The 16,410-nt window shown below is 34.4% G+C and overlaps 1 protein-coding gene across 3 annotated transcripts in view; it reads left to right on the top strand.

Annotated features, from left to right (window-relative positions):
- Positions 1-16,410, top strand: part of ADGRB3 (adhesion G protein-coupled receptor B3) — a 758,270-nt gene that overhangs the window by 185,875 nt on the left and 555,985 nt on the right. The window lies entirely within an intron of this gene.

Raw genomic sequence — 16,410 nt, 5'->3', positions numbered from 1 at the left:
GGAGTAGGTTCAGGAGATAATGGGAAGAAAGGAAGTGATTTTTTAAAAAACTAATAATAATAAATGAGCAATGGGGCCATACGTAGGTAGGGGAGCAGGGATAAAAGAGGTATTTTTTTTTCAGATGGTAAACATAACAGCAGTTTGTAGAGGGAAAAATCTGAAGAGAGAGAAAAACTGATAATATGGGAGAGAGAAAAGAGAACTGCTGGGATTTTGCTCCAGAATAGATGAGAAACGATGAGATCTAATGTGTTATAAGTAGAGGAGCTAGTCTTTGTTAAGTGCCAGGAGAGGTTAGGATTTAAAAGGATGTTTATTTTCAGGGTGTTTTTTTTGGGTGGGAGGGGGTTCTATAGTTATGGTTTGGGCTTTTAGAGGTATGATGTCTACAAGATTGTCAGAAGTGGCTATTTTCACAAATGTAGTGCATCATCTTTGTTAGTGTAGCCCAAAAGGCCTGCGTAATCTAGCCCCTTTCTCTATGGCTGAGCCACAGTGGCCTTTCAGTTGCTGAAAGCCCACTCCTGCTCATCACAGGGCCTTTGCACATGCTGTTACACTCGTGTCCAGTGGAACTTACCCCATGGTTTCCTTCAGGCCTTCACAGCACTTCACACAGATCCAAGTTTCCCTTTATTTTGAGTTCGTTTGATTAGGATCCATCTTTACCATTAGGATTTCATCTCTTAGGGCTGGAACCAAGTCACTTAAAAATGCACAAAACGCACATAGTATACGCTAAGTAGCCACAGTGACATTCACTGTTTTATGAATTGATAAGCCTGTTATGAACTAAAAACATTTTTCAGTGTATTTAACTTAGAGTTACGTGGTACAAAGTAAATAATACAGGTGCCTCTTTTTTTCCCTCAATTTGGCTGCCTAAGTGCAATACATTAAGAAGGTTATTGCCATAATTTTACTGTGCTGTCTGGAAAACATATTTTAGTAAGTAGAATGTAATCTCAATATGCCAGTAAGTAGTTTTGCCTCTGAAGAAGATGTTCTAGCACATTTTCCAAAAAGGACAAAATGTGTTCATACAGAAAATGTTATTTAGATATTCAAAACTAAGCTTAAATTTGAGAACCTTTAATTGTGATTCTATAGCTTTGAGAGAGCACTGCCTCAAATATTTATAATATTTACTCACAAAATAAAATGTTCACTGGTCTCTAAAAGTGTTTAGGGTAGTGTGTTGAGGCTGATGATTAAGGTTGGTCAGGGATGTGGGAGAAGAGGTTGGATATCAAAATTAAAAAACAAATTGAACTAGAAACTCCATGTACATACAAATATACATATAAACAAAGAAAATAGTAGAACAATGTGGCTGACTAATATTTGCTTGACACTTAGAAGCCAGGAGACTTTCAACACTAATTAAAACCTAGGAACATAAGCTACTCAATCAAATTAGGAATTAAATAAAATGAATGATTTGGTTCTGATTCTTGCTACCTGGGTGATTATCAAAAGGGTTTTAGATCATAATAAAGACCTTAATTCCATAACCACGGGATAGAGGCTGTAGTATTCTTTTACATATGCCTACTGTATGACTGGAGTTTATGAGACAGAAATATAAATTAGCATATTAATTTTCACAGAAGGAAATTAGCTATTATCTTATAATTTTTAAAATTTTCCATCAGTTAAATATGCTGCCTTGAGTCACATAATATCCTGTTAGCTAATGATTCAAGTATCCCATATCTCAGAGAAAACAAACCAGGTTTTTTTTTAATAGCTGTTTAACTAAGTAACCTTTTTTTTTTTTTTTTTTTTTTTTTTTTTTTTTTTTTTTTTTTTGAGATGGTGTCTTGCTCTGTTGCCCAGGCTGGAGTGTAGTGGCACAATCTCGGCTCACTGAAACCTCTGCTTCCTGGATTCAAGCAATTCTCCTGCCTCAGCCTCCCCAGTAACTGGGATTACAGGCGCCCGCCATCATGCCCAGCTAATTTTTTTTTTTATTTTTAGTAGAGACAGAGTTTCAACATATTGGCCAGGCTGATCTCAAACTCCTGACCTCAAATGATCCACCCGCCTCGGCCTCCCACAGTGTTGGGAATACAGGCATAAGCCACCGCACCCGGCCGTGTTTAACTAAATAACTTTTAAATAACTGTTGTGTTATTAGATCATTGCTGTAGTACCAAAGCAAAATTAAGTCCTAACAGTTTTTAGCATCAAATAAGTGGAGAATTTTCTGATACAAAGTCAAGAAAATGAAGGAATTAAGGTGGCATGAAGGGTTACATAAAACTACTTAGATTCCCAATGCAATACTTTGAATTATTAAATATATTTTTAACAAAACCATATTATTACTCAAGGTCCTGATTTTTATAAATGTAAAATGAAAAATTTACAAATATATTTAGATATTTCAGTTAATTATTTTTCTTTGGATCTGCTTTTGAATTGAAGCATAATTAAAACTGTTTGCTTAAAAATCAAATTATTCAGGTTGTTATTGATTTTTCTACATTTATCTAAAATGACTATCATGTAACAGGAGTTCTATTTTCACTTTGATTAAAATAGAAAATGCTCTAAATGGAATTTACTATTATTAGAAGAGGAAATAAAATAATCTCATATAAGATAGAACATAATGATAAAAATGAGTGTTTGAAATAGATAGCTATATCTGCTATTCAGACATACCAAGTATACTAAATTATCAGTGAGTAGAAATATACTTTGTTTAAGGGAGGCAATAAACAGCTAAGATTTTACAATCAAAACAGATGTAAAAAGAGCCATCCAAGTTTTCACTTTCAAAAAAATAGTGGTAGATGAGGCTTATTTTAAGAAAAGTCTTGATTTCTTATGAATCATAAGTATTTCCATAATCAAGGACTGTTAACGGTCTCCATTAGCAAGTATTATTTTTGACATTTTCAGATCTCTGATGGTATCAGATCTGGAAATACCTTTCTTTTTACTGTCACACGGACAATAAAATGCTAGATCAAGGGGAAGAAAAGAAGAAAATTTCAAAGTAAGCAAAGTTTCATATTCAGAAATGGAATTTATAATGTGAACCAACTTTTTCTGTAACCAAGATCTCTCAATTCCAACAAATTCACTGTCCAAAAGCAATATATAGAACTTGGAACTTCTGTCCTAGTTCTTTCTTCTATATATTATTTGCATTCAGACATTTGGCAATAATGTTTTTCAGTTTAAATTAAAATAACTAGTATATTACTATTTGGAAAAGTAAATTCCTTTTCTGAGCTTTTCTTAATTTCACTGGCATTTTTTTATGCTAACTGGCCAGAAATGATATATTTTAAAATACCATGAAACTGAAAATGTCAGGAATTGATTATCCAGCAGAAGAAGTCAAGGTTATGAGAGAGGAAACTAAGTTGATATAAAATTAGTAATAAAAATATGGTCTGTTACTACTTGATTATATTAATTTTATCCATCTGTACAAAGGCATGAAAGATGAAAGATCGTAGTGAGCCGAGGGTGGTAATCCTTACTCTGGAGCGTGGGTCAGGGAGTGGGGAGGGAAATAAGGGACAGTGCTGAAATCATGGTGGGCCACATAATTTTGAAGTTTTGGGAAACCCCCACCTGCCACACACACCATACTAAAGAATTTGGGAGTCATCAAAAAATTTATGGCAGAACAACTAAAAAAAAAAGAGAGAATACTGAAAACAAATGAGTATAACGTGATCTAACCTACATTTAATGCTGAATTTTAATAACATTATGGAAGGTGGATTGAGAAAGGAATCCTGGAAATACAGACAAAGTGGGAAACTCCTGCAGTAATCTGTGTGAAAGATGACAAAGTGCTGTATTACCGCAGGGAAAGGAACACAAGAAGGGGCACATTTGACAAAGTTATAGAGACACAATAAAAAACGTGATGATGAGCTAGATATGAGTACAAAAGACAGAAAAGAAGTCAAAGAAGAGCCCAAGGCTACTCACTTAGGCAGCGGGAAAATGGTGAATGCAAAGGTGGAGAAGATTAAAAAAAAAAAAAGAGGCTGATTTTAGTGGTTTTGGACATGCTGAATTTGAAGTATTCCAGATTTTTATGGACTTTTTAGGTGGAAAAGTCTTTCAGCAGTTGAGAAAAGGAGTGTAGAGCTTAAAAGAGAAGGCTGAGTTGTATTTATCAGATTTCTCAGAACAGTTGTTTTCTGCCTATGAGATATAGAAGTCGGTTTGGTTAAGGTTTCAGAGTCATTCGACTTAGCTAGTTTTGAGCACGGGGTAGTGAATGAGAACTCTGAGAGCGAGCTTATGGGTGAGGAAACAAGATGATCGAGTGTGGAACCTTAGGAAACTCATCATCTGAGGTTGCCAGGAGAGGTAGTAAGAAACCCAGAATGGAGTGGACACCTGGAAGTCAAGGTGGAAATAGTTTTAAGAAGGAAATAGTCAAAAGGATTAGATTCTCCAGAAAGTCAAATGAAATGAGAAATAAGTTGTGCCCCCAAAGTTTGGGAACATAGTTATATCTTGAATTACATTCTCTGCCTTAAATAGTATTTTCATCCTTCCTTCATTAGAGTGGCAAAATCTGTTTCAGATCACTCCTAAATTTGTACTTTCATAATATGTAACTTTTTTGACTCACACGACAATGATCGGAGCCCAAATGGACATGCAGACTTAATGATGGCATTGTTAATAGCATCATGTGTTATCACTAAGTATCAACTTAACAGCTACCTTTTCCTTTTAAGTTCCAACATTAAGGAGTTTAAATAAGACTACTTCATTTTAATTGCCTGTACATATTTTAAAGCATACATTCTGAATTGAACTTTGTATCCAAAGCATGAATAATCTAGTAAGATTAGACAAAATTAATATAAAACTCTTAAGATTGTTGACATAAACGTACTTGTGTAGAAAGACATTCAGAAAGTATTATTAAATAATATTAAGATGTTTAAATCTAACACAATTCTTAAAAATAAATGTGCTTCTATAAACCTGAGAAAGGTATGTTGATTTGTCTCTATTTATTTAAAAAGTATGTCATAGTCTCAGTAAAGACACTTAACATTTATTTCTTTGCTTCATAATTATTTGACTACTCATTTCACCTCCTCGACTAGACTCTTAATTTCCATAGTAAGAGGGTTCATGCTCGTTTCTGAGTTTCCCACATTAATTTGCCTCTAGACCCAAAGTCCAAAATTAAAGATATAGTGAAATATTTTCTCAGTAAATCACATCAACAAAGATGATATGTTACTGCCTTAATTATAACAGCATGCATTTTCATTTTTCAATGTATCTTTTTTAATCTAATTTTTTCATTGCATCATTGTTATTAGATTGGTTGGAGTATGATACTAGAAAGATCAATTAAGGGTTCAAATTCTATGCGGGACTTTTACTTGTCTTTCTCACGGCCACAAATTCACTCTCCACTTTGGCCATATTTGCAGCTGTGCAATATTGGTTAAAAATAAAAGAGAGTGGGTGGACAGAAGTAGAAATATTATATGAATTCATTTATATCTCTGGAAAATAAGTTTGGAGAACACTGTCTGTTCTGTCTGAATCAGAAGCATGCTTGTTCTAAAGGAACAGCACAACATTTACTTCTGCCTGCCTGGAGATCTGAAATTTCTGTTGATGATCCTCCCATTTTGACATGTTAGCATCTGCCCACTGTGTACTTTTCTGTGTGCTATTACCAGCAGTGTGCTCAGAAATACGATCAGCCCATTTAAGACAAGGCTGTTGCAGGAAGACTTTTTAAAAGACCTGTTTCTTTCAAAGGTTCATGGTTTTAAACCAAAATAACCACATCCATTCTTTATAGGAAAGATCATATGTATACAATTGACAACGTCAAGATACCTTAATGTTTCTTGATTTCATTTCATACATGTAACTGTTCATGGTGAATTATTTTCATACAGTTATTTTTAAATAATACAGATTATTTCATCCAAGATAGAACAAGCATTTTTTATTAAAAAGAATCTTAATGTATTATATATAAAATAAGATAACAGAAAAAATTATGTGACTAGGAGAGAAGATATTACAAATATTATAGTTCTTTAATTTTATACTATTCTTGGTAATATAAAAGCCTTTTGGTATCAGAGCAACACAATATATCGAGTCCTTCAGTTTGTGGCTTTGGTCAAGTTTAAAATTTGAAAGTCTAATCATTGAACTAAAATGTTATTACACTGTTCATATTATCAAGCAGTTAAAAAGAAAATCAATTTCCTTATTATTTTAACTAGGTAAGTATTCTTATATTAAAGAATGAAGTATTTGAACTTAGAATCTTCATTATCTTCTTGTTTTACTGAGATCAGTATATCAATTAGCTACATATAATTTAACATACCAAAACAATAAAATTCATTAATATTTTGCAAATTTGTTTAAAATAGAAAAAAGTTGCTATTTTCTTAACAATCACCACTAAGGGCAATTCATAACTTACACATCATTTAACCCTATATTACTGGGAAAACATTCATAATGATTACATCCAAAAATAATCCAAGCAAATATATTTTTCTGGAATTAGAAAAGATAAAATGATGGAGATTAAAATGTCAATTTGTTTGCTATGATAATCAAGTTAAGAGGAAAATATTTTCCTTTGTTATAAAGTGTAAACTCTATACAGGAAGGGTTTTTTTTTTCTTTGCTCTCTGCAGTGTCCTCAGCACCAAGCACAGTGCTTACATATGTGAGTAATTAATAAAAATTTTTAAATGAGTGAAACATGAATTTGATAATCTGGAAACCAATTCTGTTTATAAATCAACATAATTGTACTATGCAAAGAAAAATAACATGCAAACCTAGTCTAAATGGTAAACTCCTTTATATCATTCTGTGCAACTCTGGTCAATTTTTCAGTCTGTATAATACCCAAAATCACATGGCATCATGTCAGTGTCTTGCGGTTCCCAATGCTGTGCTGCACGTAATTCTTACTATATAAAGCTCAAAATTTACACTAGCAGAAGTGTGTGTGTGGATCAGCACAAGGCTAATAACCCTGTAAGAATAGTTACTTAAACTTTATGGTCTCCTAAATATAGAACAATGTTGTAATCCAGAAAAAATGGGATATTATTAAGAGAATAATGGTACTATGCTTAGAACTTCATGTGTGTTTATATAATTTTCTATAAAAAATCTAAAATATAAGTGATTTAAGGTAGTTTGATGGTTCCGCTCCGTGATGAGTTGAGCTAAATTCAAAATTATGGAACAAAGCAACTTAAAAAAATAACCACTTTTTGTGAAGGATCAGAAATCTAGAAGATCGCAGCCAAGTTTAAATTCTTTAGGAGAAAATTTCAACTTGATGTTTCTCCAGCCTTTAAATTTTGAGTTAGTTTTGCTGGGTTTATTTGTGGATACTCCATCTGTTCAGTGCTGAGACGGGCTGGAAGAATATATTTATGGATGGCCACTAACTCCAATCTGATGAGTCACTAAAGCAAGAAAGTACGAGGATCATGACTGAATTCAGCAGGACATGTGAATATACTGTTTATAAAATACAGTTCAAGATTTCACTTTGAAGAATCTCGGTCAGACCCCAAGCCTTTAAGTTTTGGTCAAATTGAATGTAAGTATTTTTTTTTTCCTCAAAATAAGTTACTACCTAGTAAAATTGAAAATATGTGAATTAAAAAAAATCCAAGCATTTAAAAACTATGGAACATATTTATTTATATAATAACAATTCATAAAATATTTGACATACACTATTAGAGGAGAATTGTAGGAGAAATTTTTTTGTCAGAAAATATTTCTGTAAGTTTCAGAACACATTAAACTTTGACCTTACACAATGGGACTTCAAGATATGTTTAGGTGTTAAGTTTGCTAAAATAAAGAGGCATTATTTTAAATACTTTCCATATATTCACTGCATTCTGGTGGGGAGGCTTTGCTGAACCTCACAGAGAATCTAAGCGATTTGACTTGTCATGATACACCAACACTGTTTTCCTTATTTGGCTTGAATTTATATCACTGGAATATTTGAAGTAGTTGATCGTCTTCTTTTTGTGGAGTTTGTAGTTAGACAAAATATATGCAAATGATGTGCGCTGCTTCCTTGTTCTGTTATTTGTATAATGAAGAATTATGTGTATTTTTTCAATTATCCTAGAAAAAAATTTATCCTAAATGCAAATGCAAACAGTCTACATGGCTTATTAAGGAACTAAGTTACACCTCCAACTCACATAAACATGATATATGTTCCTATTACCTTTTTTTCCTTTTTATTTTTACCCTGACTCTTCCAGCTCCAACTTCATCTCTTGTGTTTTCCTTTTGGAGCCCTTACATGATTTTTTAAGAGCTCTTAGATTTTTTTAGGGTTTTTTTTAGAGTTCTCCTCTTAGGGAGAGAGGTCACAACATCTATAATTTAGATTCTTAAGGAATCTGTTTATAGTTTTGTCTGCTTTACAGTATAATTTTTCTGTTATGGATTCTTCAACTGGTTTTTAAGTTTTCTCATATTTTTCTTGTAGCATTGTTTTTTGCTTTGATTTTGGTTAAAAGCAGATTTCCTTCTGAATATCACTCATTGTTTAGTGGATTTTTTTTTCCCGGTCCCAGCAATTTTTTGAAGAGCAATGTGGGGATATAAGCCAATGGGCTATTAGCTGGTGGATCCTGGGACTAGGCCTATATCAAGACCTCCACTCTGCATGGAGACCGCCTCTACTCTTGGCTAGCGGATCTGCTTGGCTAACATGCTTTGCATTTCTAACACTGCATATCACCAGTTCTGGACATTGCGCTTTCTTTTCTCTAGTATATCAAAAACACAGCTGCTGAGGTGACTTTTGCTCTTCCATGTGGGAAACCAAAAGCCTGAGTTGTATTAGAAATGCCATGAAGCTCTTTCTCACTTGGCCCCAACCTCTCTGCTACCCTTTGATAAATGACTCTGGAATCTAGTGCACTCCTGCCCACACACCTAGATCTTGTCTTTCTAGGCAAGGGGCGCTGGTTTGGCACTGAAGAGTGTATGTTACCTGAGAGATGCATTGGAATGGGTTCACTCTTTACTTCTTCCTTGCGCCATTTTTTTCTGCTTTCGGTAATCTGATTTCCTAGATTGTGGTTCAGGGTTTTAATTGGTTTTTAGTTTCAGCAAAGATGGAGTTTTATTTCCTGCATTTGTATTCTTGTTGGTTAGTTTCAGAAAGAAGATTCAGGCAGAGACAGTCTTACTTCAGCATCTTCAACTTGAGGTTCCACATTACATTCAAATATGGTCAGTGCCCTCTGAAATTATGATGAGCTGTCTGCTGCAAGTATGGTTAGATGTTTAATCTGATATGGAAAAATGACATTGCCCTGTTCATTGTAGAGAGCAACAACACATAATTTCTTATCTCCCTGCCATGTATCTTACTTAGAAGTGAAATGTTGGCTGGGTGCAGTGGCTCAAACCTGTAACCCCAATACTTTAGGAGGCTGAGGCAGATGGATTGCCTGAGCCCAGCAGGTTTGAGACCAGCCTGAGCAACATAGTGAGACTCCATCTCTATTTTTTTTTTTTTAAAGAGTGAAATGTGAAGGTGGAATGAAGTTATTCATGAAAATATGATGCATGGAACTTCAGAATTCATTCGTATTTGATTATGAATTTAAGGTATTAAAAATCCATACGCCTTCAAAAAAGTAACCTGCCTTTTGAGGATCCTAATTTACAGAATATGAAAAACTGTTTAGCTTTTTCTCTCTGCAATTCTCCACTCATCAGTCTAACCTCTAGCCCTCTCAATGGGCTCTGTCCTACTCAAACATTTTTGATAGAAAGAAATATATTAATTTATTAAATCATGCACACCCCAAACCAGTAACTGCATACAAAACAAAAACTAAAGAGCTTTTCTCTGTAAGTAACTTGCTGGCTGTTAGGCTTACCTGAAGTACAGGAAATATTTAAATCTGGGTTCATAAACCTGCTGCTTTTGATACTTGCTATGTTATGAGATGTGTGAGACTATAAGAATAAATAAAGATGCTGACAATTTATACTATCAATATAATGTAAAAAGTGAAAAAGTCAACAATAGTTGATATATTCTTCTATTACAATTAATTTTTATGCTATACATTTATTTTACATTAATCATAGCTATAATTGTTATTTGTGCAACTGTTCAAATATCCTTATAGATAATATGGAAAAATCCATTTGCAATTTGAATGATGTAGATAAATGTAAAGATTTCTGTAGAGTATATATCCTTTAAAGCAAAAGATTTTATCAATAAAAAGTTTCATTTGCTGTTTTCAAAGACATGAAATAAGATAGAAAGTAATTTGTATCATTCAGGGACTGTTGACATACCTAGCTGAAGAAATAGAGATGGGCTTAGAGATGATCTTTCCAATAAGGGATTATAGTCTTTCTCACTTGGAAAATTGGTTTGTTGATCTGGAGGGGAATGGGGGCTATTGCATGGCTTCTGAAGGCCAAGATTCCCTCTGAGTGGATTTATCGTTTGAACCACCTGTGTACTTAGACTCCCACTCACTTTCTTCGAGGAGAATCCTGCTGTCTAAGGATTTAGCCAGGTTTAAAATATATTTATAGTAGGAACTACCAAACATTATCTCAAGCTGAGCTATAAGAAAGCCCATCAAAGTTAACTTCCAAGGCATTCTGATAGTTATGCCTCGATTCTGGATCTTGATTTTTCCACACTTCTGTTTTCCTTTTTATGTGAAAAAAAATTCAGAGGAAAACTCAGTATTCAGAAAGAAAAAATGTACAGGAAAATGCCAGCCTGGACAATGATAGGTAAAGGAATGCCAGGAACTCTGAAGACTGCTACCAGGATGACAGAATCTAGCTTCAGAATCCAGTTGCTGGAGGCTTTCTATTACAAGAGCTTAATAGAACCTTCATGCATTATCAACGCTCATTCCCCAATGTCTCCTCAAAACAGGAATTAATGTTAACAGATCAGAGGGACACCCAAAACTGACTAGATGAGCTTACTGTGACTGTCCTCCCTTTGTAGCTCATTTACATACTGTAAAACTCGCAGTAATATAGCTCCTGAGGTTATATGCAGCAATTTACCTCCTTTTCTTTTCTCACTCATAATATAGTATTAAAAAGAAACAAAGAAGCAAATAACAAACTGCTATTCCTGAATTTAGCTGGATTTACTTTGCTTCCCCTTTGTGCTTCCCATTCCACCATTGCATCATTTTCCAAATACTACAAATTCAGATTAGATGTCATAGCAAGTGATACTATAATTAATTTATTTGGTAAACTGTGTTGTTAGTAAAATAAATTGTTGTGGCAAAGTCAAATGGGATGCTAGAAAGCACATCAGTTTAAGTAGGTGTTGGGATCCTAAGTTCAGAGTTTTAGAGCTGTTATTTATTTAGGGGCTTAGTTTATACAAATTGCTTTACCTCTCCATGCTTGATATGCTGATATGCAAAGTGGATATGCTGTTTCAGCTAAATTCAAGGGTTGTTTTGGAGATTATTTCAAGTGTCAGTTTGCATTTATTTGTTTTTCTTCTGATTCATTTCAGAATCTTTGTGAAGTGGCTTACAGACACATAAAATATAAACAGACAATTAAAACAAAATTAAGTCAAGACAAACACTAAACTAATAGTGAAGCCAAATTGGCTTTCAGTCCCAGGTCAACACAAAAACACAAAAAGAAAAACTAAACTGGTTACATGATCTGAGAGAAACACATTTGCCCTCTGTCTATCTCTCTTTCTCTCTCTCTCTCTTCCCTCCTCTCTCTCTGTCTCTCTCTGTCACACACACATACACACACACACACACACACACACACATATTCCACATACACACATTAGACCTTCCTATAACAAGTCATTAAGTTGTCTAAGTTAGAAATGTGGTGCTCATCGTGAGCTGCTATAGAAATGCAGGTATCTTTTCTGTCATTTGCTCTTAGGAATTGCAACACCATCTAGCTTCTCACAAAATCAGGTAAAGTTGTGTTCTCCTGCCATTCTTCTGCTCCAGTGTTGTAACATATTTTAATCAAAATGTATCTAAAACTATGAACTTCAAAATACACAGCTTCTCATATGGTGACTACATTATGTAGTGTCAAAAGACAGCCGTATGCCAAAAGGCCAATTTTACCATTTCTATGTGGACGATGCTTACTTTTCTGGAAAGGTTTGCTCCATCATTCTCCCAAGTATCCAGAGATAAGACTTTTTGGTGAACAAACTTTACATAGATGCCACCTTATAGGAACAAATTTCCAAACTCCTATTGGCCATGTGGACTCTCTGTACCTAGCCTTACACTTCTGCTCCTCACTGGCCATTAGGAAAGCAAATGAAGGAGGGAGATGGAGAAAGATAGCCAAACAAAAGCCTCTACTGATCATCCTCCTTGCAGAACCACCAAATGTAACACCTATTTACACAAAAAAGAGCCCTTCATAAGAAGCAAAAATCAGATGAGTAATTATAGTACCTGGTTTTAAGTTCGTATTACTGAAAAAGACACTGAAGAGAGCAGGAAAGACAGCTTTGAATTGCCCATGCCAACCCTCCCCTGTCTTATGGCAGCTGCAGTGGGGCATGGAAACAAAACCTTGTATGCATAGGGGAGGGAGAGTACAGTGATTGTGGGATGTTGCGTTAGAGCTTAGTCCTTTCCTGTTACAGTGGAAAGCAACACCAGACAGAAATTGGCAGGTGCCTATAGAAGCAGTATTTAGAACAGCCCTACCCAGAGGGGAATCGCCCATCCCAATGGTCAGAACGTGAGTTCTGGCAAAACTTACCACCACAGGCTAGTACTCTGGGATTCTAAATAAACTTGAAAGGCAGTCTAGGCCATAAAGACTGCAACTCTTAGGCAATTCCTAGAGCTGTTCCGGGCTCAAAGCAAGTGTACTTGGGGGACACGTGAACTAGTAAGACACCAAGCTGGGGTGGCCAAAGATGTTGCAGCTCTGAAAGAGACTCCTTTCTTTTTTCTGCCAAAGGAGAGGGAAGAGTAAAGAGGACTTTGTCTTGCAACTTAGATACTACATCAGGCCACAGTGGGGCAGTGAGGTAAGGCACTGGGCAGTCTTTTTTTTTTTTTTTTTTTTTTTTTTTTTTTTTTTTTTTTTTTGAGACAAGGTCTTTCTCTGTCACCTAGGCTGGACTGCAGTGGCACAATCACCTCTCACTGCAACTTCTGCCTCCTGGGCCTGGGCTCAAGTGATCCTTCCACCTCAACCTCTCAAGTAGCTCCGACAGCCTGCCCCGAGGGCCTGTGCTGATGGCTGCCATGGGAAGACTCCTCTGCTTTTGGAAATGGGAGGGAAAGACCTTGTCTTGTGGGTTGGGTATCAGCTCAGCTGCAGGATAATAGAGAACCAGGTAGATTCGAGAGGGAGGGAGAGAGGATCACAAAAACAAACAAAACAGAAATTAATAACAAAAAGGCAGGAGTAAATCCTTACTTATGAATAATAACATTGAATGTAGATGGACTAAACTCTCCAATCAAAAGACATAGAGTAGACAAATGGATAAAAAACAAGACATAATGATCTGTTGCCCACAAGAAATACACTTCACCTATAATTAAACACATAGACTGAAAATAAAGGGATAGAAAAAATATTTCATGCCAACGGAAACAGCAGTAGCTATACTTACATCAGAAAAAGTAGATTTCAAGACAAAAACTATAAAATGACTCAAAGAAGATCATTAGATAATGATAAAAGGGACAATTCATCAAGACGATATATCAACTGCAAATATATATGTACCGAACACTGAAGCACCCCAATATAGAAAACAAATATTATTAGAACTAAAGGGAGATACAGACCCCAATGCAATAATAGCTGGAGATTTCAACAACACATTTTCAGTTTTGGACAGGTCATCCAGTCAGGAAATTAATAAAGAAACATCAGACTTAGTCTTCATGGTAGACCACATGGACCTGATAGATATTTAAAAATCATTTCATCCAGCAGCTACAGAATGCACATTCTTTTCCTCAGCACATAGATTATTCTCAAGGATAGACTATATGTTAAGCCACAAAACAAGTCTGGAGACATTCAAAAAATTTGAAATAATATCATGTATCTTCTCTGATCACAATGGAATAAAACTATTAATAGAAATAAATAACAAGGGGAATTTTTCAAACTATACAAGTATATGGAAATTAAACAATATGCTCCTGAATGACCAGTGAATCAATGAAGAAATTAAGAAGAGAATTTAAAAACCTCTTTAAACAAATAGTAATGGAAACACAACATACGAAAACCTATGGGATATAGCAAAGCAGCACGAAGAGGAGAGTTTATAGTTCTGAGTGCCTACATCAAAAAAGTAGAAAAACTTCAAATAAACAACCTGATGATGCATCTTGAAGAACTAGGAGAGGAAGAGAAAGCCAAACCCAGAATTAATAGAAGAAAAGAAGTAATAAAGACTCATGAAAGGAAAGACTTCACATGTTCTCACTTATTTGTGGGAACTGAAAATTAAATCAATTGAACAAATGTAGATAGAAAATAGAAGGATGGTTAACAGAGGCTAGGAAGGGTAGTGAGGGTGTGTGTGTGGCAGGGAGTGGGATTGGTTAATTGGTACAAAAAATAGGAAGAACAAATGACACTTAGTATTTTAGCACAACAGGATGTCTATCGTCAATAATAATTTAATTGTACATTTTAGAGTAACTAAAAGAGTATAATTGGATTTTTTGCAACACAAAAGATAAATGCTTGAGGATGTGGTGGATACCCTATTTACCATGATGTAATTATCATACATTCCATGCCTATATCAAAGTATTTCATTTAACATATAACTATATACATCTACTATGTACCCACAAAAATTAAAAATCAAAAATTTAAAAATTAAATTGAAATGAAGAAAACAATACAAAAATCAATGAACCAAAAAGTGAGCTCTTTGAAAAGATAAATAAAATCGACAAACCTTTAGCCAGACTAACTAAAAAAAATCCAAATAAATAAAATTAGAGATGGAAAAAAGGAGACAATACAACTGATACTATAAAATTCAAAACATCATTAGAGGCTAATATTAGGAACTATATAACTATATGCCTATAAATTGGAAAACCTAGAAGAAATGAATAAATTCCTAGACACATGCAGCCAATCAAGATTGAAATATGAAGAAATCCAAAACCTGAATAGATTAAGTAATCAGATCAAGGCCATAAGAAAAGGCCTCCCAGGAAAGTAAAACCCTCAACTCAATGGCTTCATTATTGCATTTTACAAAACATTTAAAGAAGAAGTAATATTGATCCAGTCAAACTAGTTTTGCAAAATAGAGGAGGAGAGAATACTCTCATACTCATTCTGTGATGCCAGTATTACCCTGATACCAAAGCCAGGCAAAGACATATCAAAAAAAAGAAAACTACAGGCCAATATCCCTGATCAACATTAATGTCAAAATCCCCAACAAAATACTCGCAAACAATACACTCAGCAATACATTAGAAAGATCATTCATCATCACCAGGTGGGATTTATCTCAGGGATGCAAGGATAGTTCAACGTATGCAAATCAATCAATATGAAACATTGTATAAACAGAATGAAGGACAAAGACTATATGATCATTTCAATGGATGCTGAAAAAAGCATTTGATAAAATTCAGTATCACTTTATGTTAAAAAATATAAAAAAAAACTGGGTGTAGAAAGAATGTACCACAACACAATAAAAGCCATATACAACAAACAAACAGGAAATGTCATACTGAATGGGGAAAAGCTGAAAGCCTTTTCTCTAAGATCTGAAACATGATAAGGATGCCCACTTTCACTACTGTCATTCAATATAGTACTGGAAGTCCTATCTACAGCAATCAGAAAAGAGAAAGAAATGGCATCCAAATTGGAAGGGAAGGAGTCAAGTTATCCTTGTTTGTATATTGCATGATTTTATATTTCAAAAATCCCAAAGAGTCTGCCAAAAACTATTAGAGCTAATAAACAAATTCAGTAAAGTTGCAGGATAGAAAGTCAACATATAAAAATCATTAATATTTCTATATGCCAACAACAAACAATCTGAAAAAGAAATCAAACAGTAATTCCAGTTATAATAGCTACAAATAAAATTAAATGCCTAGGAATTAATATAATCAAGGAAGTGAAAGATCCTACAATGAAAACTATAAAACATTGATGAAAGAGATTGAAGATGACCCTAACAAATGGAAAGATATTCCATGTTCATGGATTGGAAGAATCAATGTTGTCAAAATATGTATACTTTCCAAAGCAATCTATAGATTCAAAGTGATCTGTGTTAAAATACCAATGACAATATTCATTGAAATAGAAAAAAAATCCTAAAATGTATAT

This window comes from Symphalangus syndactylus, chromosome 2 (genome assembly GCF_028878055.3).
Source record: "Symphalangus syndactylus isolate Jambi chromosome 2, NHGRI_mSymSyn1-v2.1_pri, whole genome shotgun sequence".
Lineage (NCBI taxonomy): Eukaryota > Metazoa > Chordata > Mammalia > Primates > Hylobatidae > Symphalangus > Symphalangus syndactylus.
Note: the sequence above shows the minus strand (reverse complement) of the source record. Positions and strands in the feature narration are given on the sequence as shown.